General features: G+C 40.7%; 1 pseudogene; it reads right to left on the bottom strand.

The window, feature by feature from the left end:
- Positions 1-17,835: 17,835 nt before the first annotated feature.
- LOC134386865 (ATP synthase F(0) complex subunit B1, mitochondrial-like) lies at positions 17,836-18,602 on the bottom strand (annotated as a pseudogene).
- Positions 18,603-19,295: the final 693 nt, after the last annotated feature.

Raw genomic sequence — 19,295 nt, 5'->3', positions numbered from 1 at the left:
AATATTTCATGACGACGGTGGTGAGTGTGTTGAGGACAAAGTGCTCAGTGCTGGGAGAGTATGAACAGCTGGGTTGTACTGTGCAAGGTCAGAGCCTGTCTTGATTTAAAATTTTGATAATTTTTCTCATCATGGATTTTTTATGCATTAATTTTGATTTTTAAAAAGATCACACTTTGTTGAGATTTTTGGTGCTCAATGTGAGGTGGGGGCAGTGTGGAATTGGGACTGGGTGAACCCCCAGAATTTCAGGGTAGTTAATGTATCTAATTACCTCCTAGCAAAATGCTTTCACCTCCTGTCTAAGCTTCTGGTGAGCAGCATAATGCCCCTCCTCCCACAACTCTGGCCTGGTTTTCAGAGACGAGAGTAGAATGTGCCAGGCAGCCAGTGTGGTATTGTGGGAAGGACTCTGGTTCAATCCCAGGGCCTGTGGTCCCCACAGTGTCCCCTGGGGTAGAACAAGGTCCAGTGCTGTCGTTCTTATGCTCTTCTCCAAGGAGCAATGTGGAGAAGTTAAGGCAGCTCCTCCAGCCCATCAGGCATAGGCCAGGCGGGGGCTGCTAACTGAACATTCTTCCAGGGCCATCCTTGAATCCGAAGAGCTGCTTGGTAAAGGGTGTGTTCTACAGACTGGAAGTTCAAGACCTGTTCCTTCCAGGATGTGTCCCCTGCCTGCCCAGATGAGTAGATCATCTCTGAGTTTATTAAATGTGCTTATCTCTTTTCTAGTGTGTATCACCTCTCATCTCTTCCCTGTTTTGAGAAAGTTGGGGAGCTCTCCTGGGAGAATCTATTTCCATGCCCGGTGGTGGTGGAGACATCTGCTCTCTGATGAAGTGTGGCGTGGAGAGGCCCCCCACCCCCCAGGTCCCCTCCAGGAGTCTGGGTAGGCCAAAGTTGAGCTTTTGGGAGATGCCTTTTGAACTAGGGACAGCCTCACTGCCCACTTCCCCCCACCATTTCCTTGGACAGGGAGCACAGACCTTTGAACATGGGGCCATCTTTTCCTGCCACCAAACATGAGCCCTTCCCTTCCTCCAGGAGCAATGCCATTGCCGAGTGTCTGCAGCTGCTCCTTTGCTCTGCAGACAGATCTGCTAATGCCAGAGCACTCAGAAGGGTCTCGTCCACCAGGCAGCTCTCTTGCCCATGGGGAGGGACAGGATCCAGCCTCAGATGTGACGCTGATAGATTTTGGGCCAAGAGCATTAGGCTTCTGGCACCTTCCCTCTCCCCCTCCCCTACTGTAGCCAGTAGCAAACACTTCTTCCCTTAAACATGGCATAATGATGCCTTTAGCCCCCTGGCTAATGAGGGCCTTTCATGCTCATTATGTCATTAGAGTCTTGGGACAAGCCTGGGTAATTAGCACCATCTTACAGATGGGGCAACAGAGACCTGGTTTTGTCCAACTCTACCCGCCTGCCAAGTGGGTAGCGAGGGCTCCACTTCAAGCCTGCTGGCACCTGAAGGCAGGCGGTTCAGACTGCTGTGTCCTCAGCAGCTCTTGGGGAGTCTGTCTTGGAAGGTGATTTGTTATGGAGGCAAAAGCCACCCAGACCCTGGGCATATTCTTCTTCTCCCATGCAGCCAGTGTGTAGTATGATATTGGTGATGGGGTCTGAGCTGTACCCAGAAATGCCACGCTGACTTCTGGATATGAAACTGATAGGAAAACAAGCCATTGGACGTGTACACATCTCTTTCGTTCTTCCCTATATTTTCCTATATTTAGCAAACTGTCTACCATGTGGCAGGAATCATACTGAGTGCCAGGGAGGAGCAGAAGAGTTCAGGTCCAGAGGCAATATGCTCACAGATGTGCGTGTACACACATGTGACTATGTGTTTGCTCTGCTTCTTTTAGCCAATCTCCTGTGTTGAAGTAGTCAGAGTGGAAGGACCTTCTTAGTTTATGCTGTGGCTGCCGTGGCGTGGTAATACTGTCTCTGGGCTGGGCAGTGATAACTTAGGGGTCTGGGGAATGTCAGAGACTACCAGTGCTAAGATGTCCTTGGTTAGCTCTGGGTGTCACTTCCTAAGACTTTTCTATGCCAATATGGTGGGTCTGGGGTCAGCTTTTGCAGTAACACTGTCCCCAGAGTACTCTTTTGGGGATTCTCTTCTCTAATCACAGACCTTACTTGGGACAGATGGATTTTCAGTGTAGTGACTGAGAAGACTCTAACCTAGAGTCCCAGATACCTGTATCTACACAGGGACCTCTTTCTCTGGTACCTTCACATTTATCTAAGCAGGTGGTACCCATGGGCATTAGGACACCAGCTGAACTCCCAAATTACCTTCATAAAAGAGCTCTGTCCTGAGCATATGGTCCTCCAGGTACATACAGAGCAGCCAGATCCAGATTTGGGCAAGGTTGATGGAAGTCACAAATTCATCTCTAGTATATTTGCACAGAGGTGGTGGACCCCAGCGTTTGAGCCCCTGGAAGACACAGAACTCACCTCAGACTGTGTCTCCAGGGCCCAGTCCACAGTTCCCCCATTTCCCACCACCCAAGGGGTCTTTCTGGCTACAAAGGAACAGCTTTCTGAAGAGTGGTGATGGGGCTGGGGAAGACAATCTCTTCTAAAACTGGGGACCCAGTACACAGAGAAACGGGAATATGGAACCAGGAGAGGTGGGCACTGAATGATCTTAAAGTGATTTAGTAGGGAAAACATCTAACATTATTCTCATATAAATAGAGTGGACTTACATTGGAACCCAGTAGAAATAAGCCCTAGATATCCATTACTAATCTCCAAATGCTGAAAAAAATGTGTAAGATCACGTGTATTTTGTGCTTCTTTTCATGACCTGGGGCATTATATGTGGGAAAATTTTGGATCTGTATTTTTGGGAACAGTATGGTTTCTATGCTGGCACCTGTGACGATGGACGTGAAGGCTCTTGTAAGTGTCGGGGATGACAGTGATTCAATGGAATGTCTCCTTTCTTTTTTTAGCCACAAATTATTCAACATTTTGGTTGGGCTCAAGGCCAACTTTTAAGATGATTTCTGGGCTGGGGAAGGATGGGGGATGATGTATCCTAGGGTCAGTACCCTTAGCCCAGTTCTCTTTTTTCAGAAATATCCAGATACCCTCCAGGATAAGCTGCTTGAGTGTCCTCATTGACTAGTGGCTCAGAGAAGAAAGACGTCAAGATTCCAAATCGGGGTGCCCTGATGGTTGCTTGCTAAGTTAGCGAGTGTGAACAGCCACATCCGCAGGTTTCCCTGAGCCAGGCCACTCCCAGCAGGGGCAGTGACTTCCTGACTGGTGTCCCTGCTCACTGAGCTCCATTCCCAACTGCATTTAGTGGTATCCTGAGGAAATGAGATGGGATCACGTTGCACAAAATCCTTCAATGGCTCCCATCACACCCAGAAGAAAATCCAAACTTTCTATGGTGGCCCCGAGGTTCTCCAGGATCTTGCCATCCACCCCTTCCCCGATGATGTCTGTGACTCCTTCTCCTGCCACCTCACTCCCTTCAGGCCACACAGGCCTCTTGCTGTTCCTCACACACAACAAACTGATCCTCTCTTCAGACTTTCACCCTTGCTGTTCCCTCTGGAAGGAATGCTTGTCCCTGATCTGCAGGTGACTTGCTCCTCATTTCACCCAGGTCTCCTCATTGTCACCTCTCAGGGTGGCCCCCCTGCACCCCTCCTTAAGATAGTTCCCTTCCCCAACCCCTCAATTTCTGATCACCCTGCTTTTCTCCACAGCAGGGGTCAGAACATCATCCCAGCACTGCTTTGCCGGTTTGTCCCTAGTCTGTCTCCCTGACCCTGGCATGTCAGTAACATGATGGCAGTGTTTTGCCAGGCTTCTAGAACATGCCTTGCTCTGAGTGTGTGTTTTGAGAGTATCTGATGAGTAAACGAATGAGTGAACAAACACTCTCACGGACTGCCGGTGGGGATGTGAATTGGTACGACATTTCTAGGAAACCACTAAAAACTATTTTTCTCACTAACAAATGATAAGAAAACATTAATTGTAGAAAGTTAGAAAATACTGGTCAGCAAAAAGAATATTAAAAATTACTTGTAGAGCCACCCACCATTATTATTGTTTAGAGACATACCTTATAGTCTTTCTTCTCTGTGTGTAGAAAGCATGCTTACACTGCCTGGAACTTGCTTTTTGTTACAGAACAGAATAATATGTTACGGTATGAAAAATTCTCAGATGCTATTAAGTATATTTATACAACATTCCTTTTAAAGACCCTACTATATTATCTGTCTACCCATCTATCTTACCATATCTTCTAATCTTCTATAGTTGGACATTTGGTTTGTTTACAATAGCAATTAACAATCTTACAGCTGAATCCTTATACATATCTGTGACTGATTCTTTTGGAAGTAGAGTCTTTGGGTCATGCGTTTTTAAGGATTCTGATAATATTGCCAAATTACCCTTCATGAAGGTTACCTAATTTACCCTATTACCAGTGGTTTTGAAAGGGTTCATTTTTCTACTCCTTTTTTTTTTTTTTTTTTTTTGTCTTTTTTGTGACCGGCACTCAGCCATTGAGTGCACCGGCCAGTCCTATATAGGATCCGAACCCGCGGCGGGAGCGTTGCCGCGCTCCCAGCGCCACACTCTCCCGAGTGCGCCACGGGCTCGGCCTCATTTTTCTACTCCTTGACAACAGTTTGTATTATCATTGTTTTTGTCTTTACCAGTATAGGGTCAAAAATGATCTCTCATTTTTGTTTTAGCTTACTTGTGTTTGATTACGGATAAGGTTGATTCTTTTTATATGTTTATTTATCATTTTTATTTATTCTTGTGAGAATTGCTATTTGTGCCCTCAATCTATTTTTTCCTATTGAAATATTCATCTGTCATTAACTCGTAAGATAGCTTTATACATTAGGGTCATTAACCTTCTTTCTATCATATATGTTAAAAATATTTTTTTCCTGTTTCTGATTTTATCTTTCAATTTGAAATTTATATTTTTCACATATGGGCATTTTAAATTTTTAAATTCAAATCTAGCTATCTTTTTACTTTTTAGTTTCTGCTTTTGGAATTGGACTTAGAAAGAGCTTCCCTATTACAATTTTTGTAAATACTATGTTCATAGTTTCACTTAAAAATTTAGATCTTTAACTATTATAGGATTTGTTTTGATATGTGGTATGAGGTAAGGCACTAATTTTATTTGTTTTCAAAACAAGTGGCAGATTGTACCTATATCTTTATCAATTAGCCATCCTTTCCCCACTGACATGAAATGCCTTTATACTAAAATATAAATGCATATCTGGGCCTGTTTCTGCACTGTCTGTTTTGTGCTTCACTGTTTTAATTATTGTAGCTTTTGGCAATATATTTTAATATCTGGTGGAGCAAGTCTCTCCTCTTTTTTACGTTTTTTACAAAGAATGTTTCTTGGAGATTTTTACCTTTGGGATTAATGTGACAAAATATCAAAAATGTTTTGATAGAATTTTAATTGGGCCTGCATTAAACTGAAAGATTAGATGGGTGGAGATTGATATGCTGACAATGCAGAGTCTTCCAGTTCAGGAGTCAGTGTGTCACCTTCCATTATTCATTTGGACACTATTTTCTCTACACCCACCAATTCCTGTAGTATTCTTTATATAGATATTACCCATCTAAAACATAATAATGTTATTAAGAGCCTTAAAAAATGTTAATTCCCTTTTGTTTAGTGCTCTATCTTAACAATATGAACAAACGTTTTTGAATAAAAGATTTTGGTTACAGCATTATCTACAATGATTAACACATGAGAATTACTTAAATAAACAATAATTAGGGGATGGTTAAATAACTTTGGGTACAGTCACAAGTTGAAATATTATGCAGCCTTTAAAAAGATATTTATGAGATATTTACGGAAATTAGCTTAAATGCTACGTAGAAAAATCAGAATTTAACAGTGTACACACAGCTCTGCATTTTGTATGTACAGCTCATCCTAGGATGCACATACCCATCATAGAATGTGTGTAGAATAATACTGGAGAAAAATGTACTAAAATGCTAATAGAGTGGTTTTCTTTGGCAGAGAGGTTATTATGAATGATGGTTATTTTTAATTTGAGGCTTTCTGTGCTTTCTAATTTTTCTGCAATTTGCACATATTGATGTCCTAAGTGGAGCAAAGTGAGCGTTTGCGGGAAATGAGCCTTCAGCCCGCCGCCCGGGCGGGCAGACGAGTCGGGCGGCGCCAGCCGGTGCAGTCCCGCACGCGGACGGAGGGTGGCAGTGTCCGCTCGCAGACCCGCCGCGCGCAGCCCGCTGACCTTTGTCAGCCTCCGCAGCCTCTCGTTTATCACTGATCACAAGAGTGGAATGAACATATTTACTTGTGTTTTGCTTTCCACTTATAATATCTAGTGGCATGGGAGGGAAATGAAAACAATTGTTCATAGGGGAAATTTATGAGCTTCATCTGGCTACGTGATTTCCGCTGTTGCCCGGACGCCGCCCAGGGACTCCGGTTGCTTTTTGCATCTTCAGGTGAGGGCGAAGGAGCTTTTCCATCTGCCAGACCGGCTCTTAAATGCTCGTCATCTTGGGTTTTTGTGGAAGTTGCCTCTGAGCAGCAGACTTTTCCAGACTCCTTTTCCTTCCTTTTGAGTTTGAGAAGAGCCCAAGATCCCCTCTTTGGGGTCCACACGTCATCTTCGGGGTGCCAGGGTGATCCCAGATCCATGCTGGGCCCTCCAGCAAGAGTCTGGATCAGCCAGCGTTTCTAGACAATCCAGGGAAGTCCCTAAAATTCCCTCCCCTTGGTGAGCTGGGGTAGGGGCAGGGCTCTGTTAACCCTCATGACTCTCAAGGAGGCCTCTCCAAGGTCATGTTTGGGCGGTGGGGGTGGGGATGGGTAAGTCCTTCCCCTGCGACCTCAGCTGCACCCTGAGACCTGTTGTCTCATATGGGGAGGGGGGTTGGAAACCTGCGAAAGGTACACCTGAGGGCTGAGGGCTCTGTTGCAGATGCATGCCTTTGAGGGAGGGCAGGAGATGGGGTAGAGTTCTATCCCTTTCCATCCTGGCTGGAAGTAGGGCGCATGGCCCGGGATGATGGGGTGGGAGGGATGGGTGCTTGCTGTGATGGAGGAGAGAACAGTGAGCTCTGTTTCATCTTCAGATGCCTTGGGCCTCAAGCCCACGGAACTTGCTCCTGGAACCAGCTCTGCCTGAAGCCCAGCCCGAGGCAGGAACTTCCTCCATGAACTGTTCCTAATGCATGGCTCCCTCCTAGGCTGTGGACTATACCTGTCTTAGGCAGAGAGAGTGCCAGGGGCTCACACTCCAGGTGAGGCTGGAGGGCTGTCCTAGGAGCTATGTGTAGAGAGCGAAAGTCAGGCCAGCTCTGTTAGGAGCACTTTACACCAGAAGCATAGAAGTGAGATGTTAAAACCACAGGAACGACCAACATGAATATATGTCTGGTGTGCTTTGATGTGGAGACTTGTATCTCTTGATGCATGTCAGCGTGTGCATATGTGTTTTTGTGGGGGGTGCTGATAGTTTTTACATTAGGAAGAATTGTTTGCAGTTATGATAAGTCCAGGATCCATCCTTCTTTCCTTCTTTCCTCCCTCCCTCCCTCTCTTTCCCTCCTTTCCTCCCTCTTCGCCCTTCTCTCCCTTTCTCCCTCTCTCTTTTTTCTTTCTCTCTTTCTCTCTATCTCTCCTTCCCTTTCTCCCTACCTTATTTCTTCTCCTTCCTTCCCTCTCTTCCTTCCTCTCCCCCTCCCCCCTTCCTTTCCTTTCTTGGCTGCGGGACATTTTCCTAAAGCGGGTCTCTGTGCCCATGGGATTCCATGAAGACAAAGCCCACAGAGTCTCTGCTCCCTGACAACGCTGTCTCCTCCGGGCTGGGACTGCTCGGGCTCTCTGTGGTTCGCTGCAGTGAGAAGTGCTGGGAGCACTTCGGAGGAAGTAGCCCCTCCCACCCTGCTTCTCCCAGGCAGACAGGTGAGCCTTTGGTGTTACGGGCCAGCAGGTGGGCCTTGTGCAGTGTCAGCCAAGACCCTCCTCTGCAGCCGCACCCCCAGCACTCTCGTGTAGGACCTGAGCTTCCCCGGGGCCATCTCAGCATCTCTGAAGGACCAAGTCTCAATTTAGCCAGAGCTGGTTTCCTCCGCGTGAGATTTTCTCTGGCAGAAACATAAGAAAGGGAAACTGGTTCATTGTCTTTGAGTGAACATTTAAGGACCCTCATGTTATCGCGGCAAGGACTCTGGCTTGACATTTGCTAGAGACCATAGTTTGGTTCTGTGGTGTTTCTGGCCCACAGGACCCTCCCCCAGCTCATTACAATCCACCAGATTTTCCCAGCAGTCTTACAATCAAATTACTCAAAATTGCACTGCTTTATTGCATACTGCTAAACTCCAAGACAAGCAAATGCCCAGATAATGAATAATTATTTATGACAAATTATTACTTTTACATATAAGATTAACAGTTTCTATTAAGCTTAGTAAAGGTGACAACCCCTCCCTGAAAAATGGGAGTGCAGTTTTGCAAGTGAAGGTGAGGTTTGGAGGGTGCTGTATTTGTGCATGCGTCTGCTGGCTGCTCCAGAGGGTGCATTTGCAGGTTAAGGGGTGTCTCTGGCCAAGAGGCCAAACAGTCCACTCTTTCTACGAAAGCAGCCATATCCCTAACTCAGTTTGGAGCCAGGCAGTTTTGATGGGGCTTCTGGCTTTCTTCATCTGCTTTGAATATATAATGATGAAAGCACTAAAGAATGTGAAATGTTTCACTAATTGCATTTGCATTTAAGTTTTAAAAATTCTGTTTTGTTTGAAACTAAACTTAACTTTTAAAATTATTTATGGACTCAATAATGTACATTTGGGTTATTGAACCCTATTCCACGGTTCTTGTGAACAGAATTCTCTTGCAGCTAATTATAACATACAGTATTTTCCCAGCAGTCTTACAATCAAATTATTCAAAATTGCATTTCTTTATTGCGTATTGCTAAAACCCAAGACAAGCAAACATCAAGATAATAAACAATTATTTATTGCAAATTATTACCTAATATATAAGATTAACAGCTTGTAACTATTAAGATTAATACATGTGGTAAACTGTATTTATTATACTTATTTTGTAGCAAATATCTTTGTATAAAACATATGTTTATGTATTGCAATTAATGAGAAAAAGTGTAAGATTAACAATTTATGTTGGGTTTTGTTTTTAGATTTATGCACACTGTAAAACTTATTTATTGCACTTATTAAAAGTATTTAATGATGGACTTTTAGATGCTATATTTTTAATGTGCAAATATAAACTAAAGGAGTATTAAATTACAAAATGGAAAATTATAACTGAAGTCAAAGAATCTAACTGTTTTCTGCTATAAATCTGCTTTAAAAATATTATCACTGGAATTACCGAATCTTTAAATAGTGGCCTTTATAGTACACGATGAGTTCCAATGAGTTATCCTTTGAAAGGCTTTTTTAATTATTAAAACTAAACTCAACATCTTGGTCTTAAAGATAAATGCCGCTAACGGCATAAACACTGGATCATTCCATTTTATGATGAGAAGCTGAAGTAACATTGGAGAGAAGAGGTAGGTCATGGCTGGACGAGTTGCATAAAGGTGAGGAAGCAGGACCTGCTGGAAGGGAAGTCAGAGCCCCAGAATTGGTGGCAATTTAGCTGAGATGTGACGTGCAGCCTGAGGGCTGCAGGGATCGCCTTAGTCTTTGCCACCCTGGCTTGCTTTCCATCATGGGGATAGGGGCAGGTGTAGCTGGAGCTGTTTCTTTGCCAAAGAATTAGAAAATGTTACCCACAAAGGTGATGATGCTCAGACTGTTAAAACAGAAATAAAGTCAATGGCGTCACTCGTCCTGAGCATTTATTTCTTGCTTTCCTGGAGTTCAAAGGCCCCAGGTGCTTTGCCAGGCTGGGAGGGGTATTCTAGAAGGCCGCTGGAGCAGAGGATCAAAAGACACCCTTTGGGAAAGACTGCCCAAGTTTTGGGCTACCCATTTTCAAGAATATTGTAGGAACAGGTAATGAAAATTAGTAATTCCTGGGTCTCCTATAGAGAAAAGTCTCCCATAGTCAAGGGCTGGTCGAGACCCGCTGAGATGAAGCTTCACTCCTGTAGAGCAGGGTGCCTGTGGCTGGTGGCCTATACCCCGACTTCCTAGAGTATATTCTCTCCACCAGCTGAGACCTGAGCCCTGAGTCTGAGGTCTTGCCCTACTCCAGTTGCCCATGGGCTCCCGAAAAAGCAGCAGATGAGGTTAGAGCACAATTTCCAAGCTGGATAGCAAAGACCCCAGAACCAAGGATCTTGAGCAGTGCCCGGGGACACAGATGTCATCCTTCTCCCAGCCTCTGGGCAACGATTGGCAAAGAAGTGCAGGGCTGGCTCTTGCAGTTTGCATGGCTAGATTAGGGCCGAGACAGAGATGGGACTGAATGGAGGGGGTAGGAGTGCAGTGAGTGTAGTCAGTGGCTTTCTTCTCTCCACCGCTACCTGGGACTTTAACCCTTCTGAGGAAAAGGGTTCCAAAATAAAGGAGAGGAAAAGAAGGAAAAGGTTGGAAGGCAAGGAAGAGGAGAGAGGCAAGGAGGCAGAAAGGAGCTTCCAGTTTTCAAGCTGCGTGCATCTCTGATCCCTGCTGGAGATTTCAAAAACACATTCTGCTTACTCAGACGGCAAGCGCTCGTTTACCCAGTGCTTGTATTATTTTATTTCAGATGCAGAAAGCTTTCCTCCCCCTACAAATAATTATTTTATTTGTAGTATAACAGACATACAAATATTCTTTGAAAAATATGGAGAAAACATCAGATTCTGTTATTTCGTGTCTGGCATCATCGTGGGTGTGTTGGCTGCTCTTGTCCTGGGTGCACCAGTCACCGTCCCAGAGAGGCTGCAGGAGGGTGGATGTGGAATGTAGATTCTGTCTCTTCCTCTGAAGGCTCAGTGCAACCCAGGTGGCAGGAGGACAGCAGGCAGCCTGGCTGGCTTCCATGACTGCTGTGTCCCCAAGTTCCCTGCATGGAACGAACACCCTTTCTCCTCATAGGCGCTCATTAATTAACCCACCCACTCTCTCATTTCTTCATTTGCTAATGAATTAACTCATTTCTTCATTCATGAATTTGTCAGTCAGTTGATTTAGCAATTCCATCCTTTCTTCCTTCCTTCCTTCCTTCCTTCATTGTTGGTTCATTCAGTAGGTGGGTGTTTATGGCCGCCTCCTGGGAAAGAGCTTCAACTGCGGCCCAGCCCAGTTTTCTTTTTTAAATTGACAAAAATTGTATATATTTATGGTGTACAACGTGATATTTTGTATATGTATACATTGTGGAATGGCTAAATCAAGCTAATTAACATATACATCACTTCACCTATTTATCATTTTTTGTGGTGAGAACACTTAAGATCTACTCTCAACAATTTTCAAGTATACAATATATTGTTATTAGCTATAGTCATCATGATGCACAATAGGTGTCTTGAATGTACTCCTCTTGTCTAACTGAAACTCGGTATCCTTTGACCAACATCTCCTCATTCCCCACACCCCCTCTTCTCCCCTCCCCCGCCAGCCACTGGTAACCTCTTCTCATTCTGCTCTCTGTATCCGAGTTAGACTTATTTAGATTCCACATGTAAGTGAGATCATACAGTATTTGTCTTCCTGTGCCTGGCTTATTTCACTTAACATAATGTCCTCCAGGTTCATGTGTGTTTTACCAAATGACAGGATTTCCTTTTTTAAAGGCTGAGTAGCACCCCATGGTGTTTATAGACCACATTTTCTTTATTCATTCATATGCTGATGGACATTTAGGTTGACTTAGTATCTTGGCTATTGTGAATAATCCAGCCCAGTTTTTAAGGATGAGGAACTGGGACAGTTCTCTCTAGATCATGAGTCTTGAAGTATGCCCAGTCTCCACTCCCAAAGACTGATTTTGCAGGTCTGGGGTGGGCCTGTGAAGTGGCATTTTCCCAGAGACCTTCTCTGCAGGTGGTTTTGATACCAGGGCCCGGGAGTCACAGACTAGGGAGAGTTTGGGCTTGGGTTGTGGAGGGGTAGGTAGCTGAAAAACCCAATATGGGGGAGGTTAAATGTCAGACCTTATTTTCCTAGGGAATCCAAGGAATTAAACTTGCTCCTGAGAGTTGACCAGATTAGAATATCTAACCTCCCAGCAATAAAAGATGCTCATGCTAACACCAAAGTGACCTTATTTTAACCCACCTAATTGGTTACTGTTTGTTTGTAAATTCAATGGTATGTAGTAAGAGGCGAGGAACCAGCACTACTGGCTGCTAGTAGAAGTAACCAGGAACAGTTTCTAGGAGGGCAAAGAACATTTTCTTTTGACTTAGGTAGACTCTTCTAGGAATGTATCCTAGGACATACTAATAAATGACCACAGCAATTTACTCCAGGCATGTTGTTACAGTATCTTGTATATAGAAAGAAACAGACAAAATGTACACGTCCAATCACCGAGATTAGATGAATAAATGATTTTACATCCAGCAGATGGGTGCAAGAACCAGAGAAATTTGAATGGTGAGAACCAGGGTTTAAGTGCTGGCTAAAATTTGGTTTCTTTTATAGAGGAAAGACACATCTGGTCAAAGAGGAGGAGAGGTAGGGTAGAGGAAGGCAAGCCTCACTTCTAAAAATGTTCCCCTGTGCCCTGCTAGGAGGGGCCCTTGGCCACTCCATATTTTTCCTGTTCCACTCACATTTCAAAAGCTTTCAAATGTTCACATCCTTGAACCCCACAATTCCACTTTTAGGAATTGTCTGTAGGGAATAATCCTAGCTGAAAACAAGGAATCATGAGCAATAATGTTTATTACAGTTTGATTTTTGATTTTTATTACAGAAAACTAAAAAAAAAAAAAAAAAAGTACAAAAGTAGCATGAGCAGAAAAATAGAGCCCCATGTACCCATTACCCACCTGTCAACTCCTGGGTCACCTCCCCTGCCCTGGATTATTTGAAGCAAATCCCAGATATCATGTTATTTCACCCATCAATAATTCAGAATGTATCTCTAAAAGATAAGAACTCCTTTGAAAAGCATAAGCACAGTACCTTCATCTCACTTTAACATGAACAAAAATTCCTTAATATTGTTACATATTCAGTCAACATTCAATTTTTCCTACTTGTCTCATAATCTTTCTCTTTTCTTTTAAACCATTTCTTTGAATCAGATAGAGTCCAGCCACTGCAGCTGGTTGACATGTCTCATCTCTTTTTAATCTCTAAGTTTTCCACCCTCATTCTCCTTTTCCAAATTTGTTGAAGGAACTGGATGAATTGTACCATTGGGTTTCCCACAGACTTCATTTTGCTGATTACATTGTTTTCATGTTACTTAACATTGCCCTCCATATCTTGTATATCCTGTGACTTTACCACGAATAGAAGTTACAGATACTTTCATATAGTATTATAGCTATTGCAGGTATCTTGAAATATACTTTGTTCTCATCTCCACTTCAAAATTATTAAACCCACCACTAGACCTTGTTATTTAATAAGTAAATGAAGATGCACATATACTATTATGTCACAAATTTGTTTTTTTTATAAAATATTTTGATGACTTTATTTCATTAATTTGTAATCTATGTTTTTCATTTCATTTCATTATTCTGAGAAGGGGTCCATACTCATCAAATGACCAGAGGGACTCATGGTTTCAAGGAGTAAAATCTTTTGATCTAGATCTATTTTTTTATTAAGGCTGCAAAATAGTTATGTTCGGATTCTATCACTCTTTCTTAATTCATTAGCTGGAGTACTTCTATAAGGAGAAGTTTCCTATCATCAACTATTTGGTTACCTTGATTTTTAGGAATTAAAAAAAAATTAACCTTTTCATTTTGAGATAATTTTAAGTTCACATGCAGTTGTAAGAAATAGTACAGAGAGATCCCATGAACTCTTTCCCAGTTTCCTCCAATGGTAATAACTTGCAAAACTATACTGCAATGTCAGAATCAGGAAACTGACATTGATATAGTCAATATACAGAGCATTTCCATCTCCATAAGAATGTCTTACGTTGTATTTTTATAACCACACCCATCTTTCTCTAATTTACACCCACTCATTAACTCTTGGCAACCTGTTCTTCTATAATTTTGTCATTTCAAGAATTATATATAAATGGAACGATGCAGTATATAACCTTTTGTAATTGCCTTTTTTCACTCAGCACAATTCTCTGGAGGCTCATCCAGGCTGTTTGTTGCTTTTTACCGCTGAGTAGTATTCTATAGTACAGATGTCCCGTGGTGTGTCTAATGATTCACCTGCTGAAGGGCATCTGGATTGTGTCCAGTTTTTGGCTTATGAATAAAGCCAAACATTTGTGTATGGGTTTTTGTGTGAACATGATTTCATTTCTCTGAGATAAATTCCCAGGCAGGCAATTTTTCGGTTGTATGATAGTTGCATATTTAGTTATTTAAGTTTTAAAGAAATTGCCAAACTGTTGTCCAGCGTGGCTTATATTTTACTTTCTCATTAACAATGTATAAGTGATCGAGTTTCTCTGCATCCACATTAGCATTTGGTATTGTCACTCAAAAGACATTCTGACGTGTGTAGCAATATCCATTGTGCTTTTTTCCATGTGATATTAATTTGCATTTCCCTAATGACTAGTGATGATGAACACTTTTTCTTATGTTTATTTACGATATGTATATCCTCTTTGGTAAAATGTCTCTTCATGTTTTTTGCCCATTTTCTAATTGGATTGCTGTTTAAAAAAATTTTTTTTATTGTTGAGTTTTGAAGTTCTATCTATAGCCTAGATATTAGTCCTTTAGCAGATATGCAATTGAAAAATTTTCTTCCAGTTTGTAGCCTGTTTATCATCCTCTGAATATGGTCTTTTGCAGAGCAGAAGTTTTAAATTTTGATGAAGTACATTTTATCAGTTTTTCCATTTATGAATCACATTTTTGGTGTCAAGTCTAAGGACTTTTTGCTTAGTCCTATATTCTGAAGGTTTTCTCCTATGTTTTCTACTAAAAGTTTTATAGTTTTACATTTAAGACTGTGATCAGATTGATTTTTTTTTTAAATAAAGTGTGAAACTTAGATCAAGGTTCATTTTTTGGCCTGTGGATGTGCGATTGCTCGAGCACCATTGACTGAAAAGACTATGTCTTTCCTTCATTATACTGCTTTTGTGCCTTTATCAAAAATCAGTTGGGCATATTTGTGTGGTTCTATTTCTGTGTTCTCTATTCTGTTCCATTGATCTATATGTCTGTCCCTCTGCCAGTACCACAGAGTCTTGATTACTGTAGTTACCTAGTAAGTCTTGATATTGGGTAGACAGATTCCTTCCACTTCATTACTCTTTTTCCAAAATCATTTTAGCTATGCTAATTCCTTTGCCTTCCTAATAAATTTAAGAATAATATTGTTTGTGTATATACACATACACACAGAACATTTTTTGGGATTTTGATAGGAATTGCATTAAACTTGTATATCAGTTTGAGGAGAAATGACTTGACTTTATTAAAGTCTTCTAATTCATGAACATGGAATGTCTCCCCATTATTTAGGTCTTTGATTTCTTTCATCAGCATTGTGTAGTTGTTTTGTACAAGTCTTGTACATGTTTTGTTAGCTTTACATCTTAATATTTCATTTTTTGAGTATATGTGTTATGTTTTTAACTTTGGTGTTCATTGCTTTTATATAGAAATAAAACTGAGTTTTGTATGTTTATATTGTATCCTGCAACCTTGCTGATATAACTTGTTGGTTCTAGGAGTTTTTTTGGAGATGTCTTGGGATCTTCTACATAGACACTCATGTTATCTCAAAAATAGGAATAGTTTTGTTTTTTCTCTTCTGATCTGTATGCCTTCTATTTATTTTCATTTTATTTTTTGTATTGTTGTGCTAGGTAAAACTTCCAGCTATGTGATGAATGAGAGTGGTGGGAGTGGAAACCTTGCCTTGTTTCCAATCTTAGGGGAAAAATATTCAGTTTTTCACCCTTAAATGTGATGTTAGCTGTAGGTTGTTTGTAGATGCTCTTTATCAAATTGAGGATATTTGCCACTATTCCTACTTTTCCGACAGCTGCTGCTGCTTCTTTTAAATCATGAATGGGTGTTGAATTTTGTCAAATACTCTTTCTGCATCAATTAATATCATAATATGATTTTTTATTTTTTAGCCTGTTAATGTGGTGGATTACATTGGTTGATTTTCTTTTTTTTAAAATTTATTTTTTAATTGAAACGTAATTGATTATACATATTTATGGGGTACAGAGTTGACTATCAGTATTTGCGTGCAATATGTGATGATCAAATCAATATTATTAGCATGCTCATCATTACAAATTGTAATTATTCTTTGTGTCCCTTACCAAATTTCTCACTAACCCCTTCCCCCGTTTCCCACTTCTAGTAATCATCAATTTATTCTCTCCTTCTGAAAAGTTCAGTGTATTATTGTGGTCTTTCTTTCTTTCCTTACTTTTTTTTGCAGTATCTGGTTTTGGTATCAGAGTAATACTAGCTTCATAATACACATTGGGAAGTGTTCCCTCCTCTTTATTTCCTGGATGAGATTTTGTAGAATGGTGCTAATTCTTCTTTAAATGTTTAAAAGAATTTACCAGTGACATCACCTGGGCCTGGAGATTCCTTTTTGGAAGTTTTAAAATTAAAAATTCAGATTTCTTAATTATTATAGATAATTCCCATTATCTTTTTCATATTTTGGGTTTTGGTAGCTTGCATCTTTTAAGAAATTGGTCCATTTTGTTTCATTTGTCAAGTTTGCATGTATAGAGTTGTCCATGGTATTCCCTTATCATGCTTTTGATGTCTTCAGGGTTTATGTTGATATCCTGATATTGGTCCTTTATGTTATTCTCTTTGTTCCCCATACAACCCACTATGTTATTCTCTTTTTAAATTTTGTCTGTTTTGCTGGAGATTTATTAATTTCATTGGTCTTTCCAAAGAGCTAACTCTTTGTTTCATTGATTTTTATCTGTTTTTCTGTTTTCACTTTAATTTAATTTATTTCTACTCTTATTATTCACTTTCTTCTGCTTGCTTTGGTTTATTCTGCTATTTTTTTCTAGGTTTTTGAAGTGGGAGGTGAGATTATTGACTTGAAACCTCTCCTCTTTTCTAATGTATGCATTTATTACTATACATTTCCCTCTCAGTACTGCTTTAGCTGTGTCTCACAACTTCTGCTATATTGTATTTTCATTTTTATTCGTTTCAATGTAGTTTTTCTTTTATTTCCCTTGAGACTTCTTTCTTAGCCCATGGGTTATTTAGAAATCTGTTGTTTAGTTACCAAGTATTTGGAGTTTTTTTGTTATCTTTCTGTTACTGATTTCTACTTGATTCCATTATACTTGGAGAGTACACCCTATGTAACTTATTTGTTTTACTTTATTTGTTTCAATTATCACTTTACTGCAAGATAGTAGAATTAATTACAAATCTAAAGTATAACTTGGTAATCTTTAGTCAGGCAGGAAATTTTAACAAAAGAAAACTGCTTATTCAAAAGTGATAATGGAACACCTCAAAATGCAGAGCAAGGAGGATGGGAAACAACTGACTGGCCAATAGATTTAATTCTCCCACTATATGAAACTGAAACTTCATTTTTAGGAAAGGTAAACTAACTCCAGTAGATAGCAATACAGAAAGATTTTGTCACAAAGATTAGCTTCCATTTAGTCATCAACTGTTTCTAGCTGTATTAATTAGGATAGACACATTTACAGAACTGGCTGTGCTTGAACCTTCTTTGCGAGCAGCTTTACATCTGCAATGCATGTGGCAGTTGTCTCCTTTTCCTGCTGTGCAGAGATGCTTTGCACTGCGTGCTTCTCCACCCAGTTTATTGTGTGCTCTTGTTCCTTCCAATGCATCATATTCTGCACAGAGATATGATGGTCCAGGTGATTCTTCACCTCCTTCTAAACTCTATGCAGCCATTCCTGGTAACTAATCTCCAAGGCCAGAGCACTGTTATTCCTCTGGACATCATAGAGGTAATGGTACTTCTGAGCCTGTGCCTGCTGCAATGTCTCCAAACTAATTGCATCCTGAATTTGTTTGATAAGTAGCCTGCTTCACCTCTTCTAGTTGGGCAATTTTTTGCTCATTGTATTTATCAGTAAATTCTCCAATAAAGGCACCGTATTTTTAAATTGCATAGACAAGTAACTCTACTATTGATATGGTAGAGAAGGTCTCTGGGGTAATCACATACATTTCTTTGGATAAACAATACAAGTCCAGTTCCAAGCAAGTTGGGCCCTGTTACACTGGTTTTGGGATAAAGGAAGTAGAAGAATTCCTCAGGGATCATTCCAAAATGAACTCTTCCTCCATATTCAGGAAGACATGGTAGAGGGGCATGACTTGGCTGTCTTGTGTGAAAGATTCCTCTTGCCTGCAATACCCCTGGACCTGGGAGGTCTTCCTTCTTCAGAGATGGGGCCACTATGGCGGTGGCAGAAGAAACCACCTGGGACAGCATTGTCAGAGAAGGTCCAGGCAGAAGTCTTAAAGTCCCTGTGACCCAACTGGAGAATCTGTTAAGGGTAGGAGACTCTATATAATTTAAATTCTTTCAAATTTGTTAAAGTTTGTTTTACAGACCAGGATCTAGTTGATTTTTGTATATATTCCATGGACAGTTAAAAATAATGTGTATTCTTCTGTTGTCAGGTGGATCATTTTATACATGTTGATTAATTATTGTTGGTTGATGGTATTGTTGAGTTCTTTTGTATCCTTGCTAATTTTTTGCCAAGTTGCTGAAAGAAGAGACTTAAAGTACCCATCTGTAACTGTGGATTTGTCTATTTCTCTTTTCGATTCTGTTAGTTTATGTTTGTTATATTTTTCAGCTCTTTTGTTTGGCACTTACACATTTAGGGTTGCTATGTCTTCTTGGTGGATTGACCCTTTTATTGTTATATATTATCTTTCTCTGTTCCTGGTAATTTTCTTTTATCTGAAGTCTATTTTATATGATATTAATATAATAATTACTGCTTTCCTTTGATTAATGTTTGCATGATATATCTTTCTCATCCTTTTGCTTTCAACCTCTTTGTTATATTTAAAGTGAGCTTTTTTTAGACAGCATGTAGTTGGGTCATGTTTTTTAATCCGTCTCTGATATATCTTTTAATTGGTATACTTAGGCCATTTACATTTAATGTAA

Source organism: Cynocephalus volans, chromosome 10 (assembly GCF_027409185.1).
Source record: "Cynocephalus volans isolate mCynVol1 chromosome 10, mCynVol1.pri, whole genome shotgun sequence".
Classification (NCBI taxonomy): Eukaryota; Metazoa; Chordata; class Mammalia; order Dermoptera; family Cynocephalidae; genus Cynocephalus; species Cynocephalus volans.
This window is presented reverse-complemented; position numbering and strand designations above follow the sequence as displayed.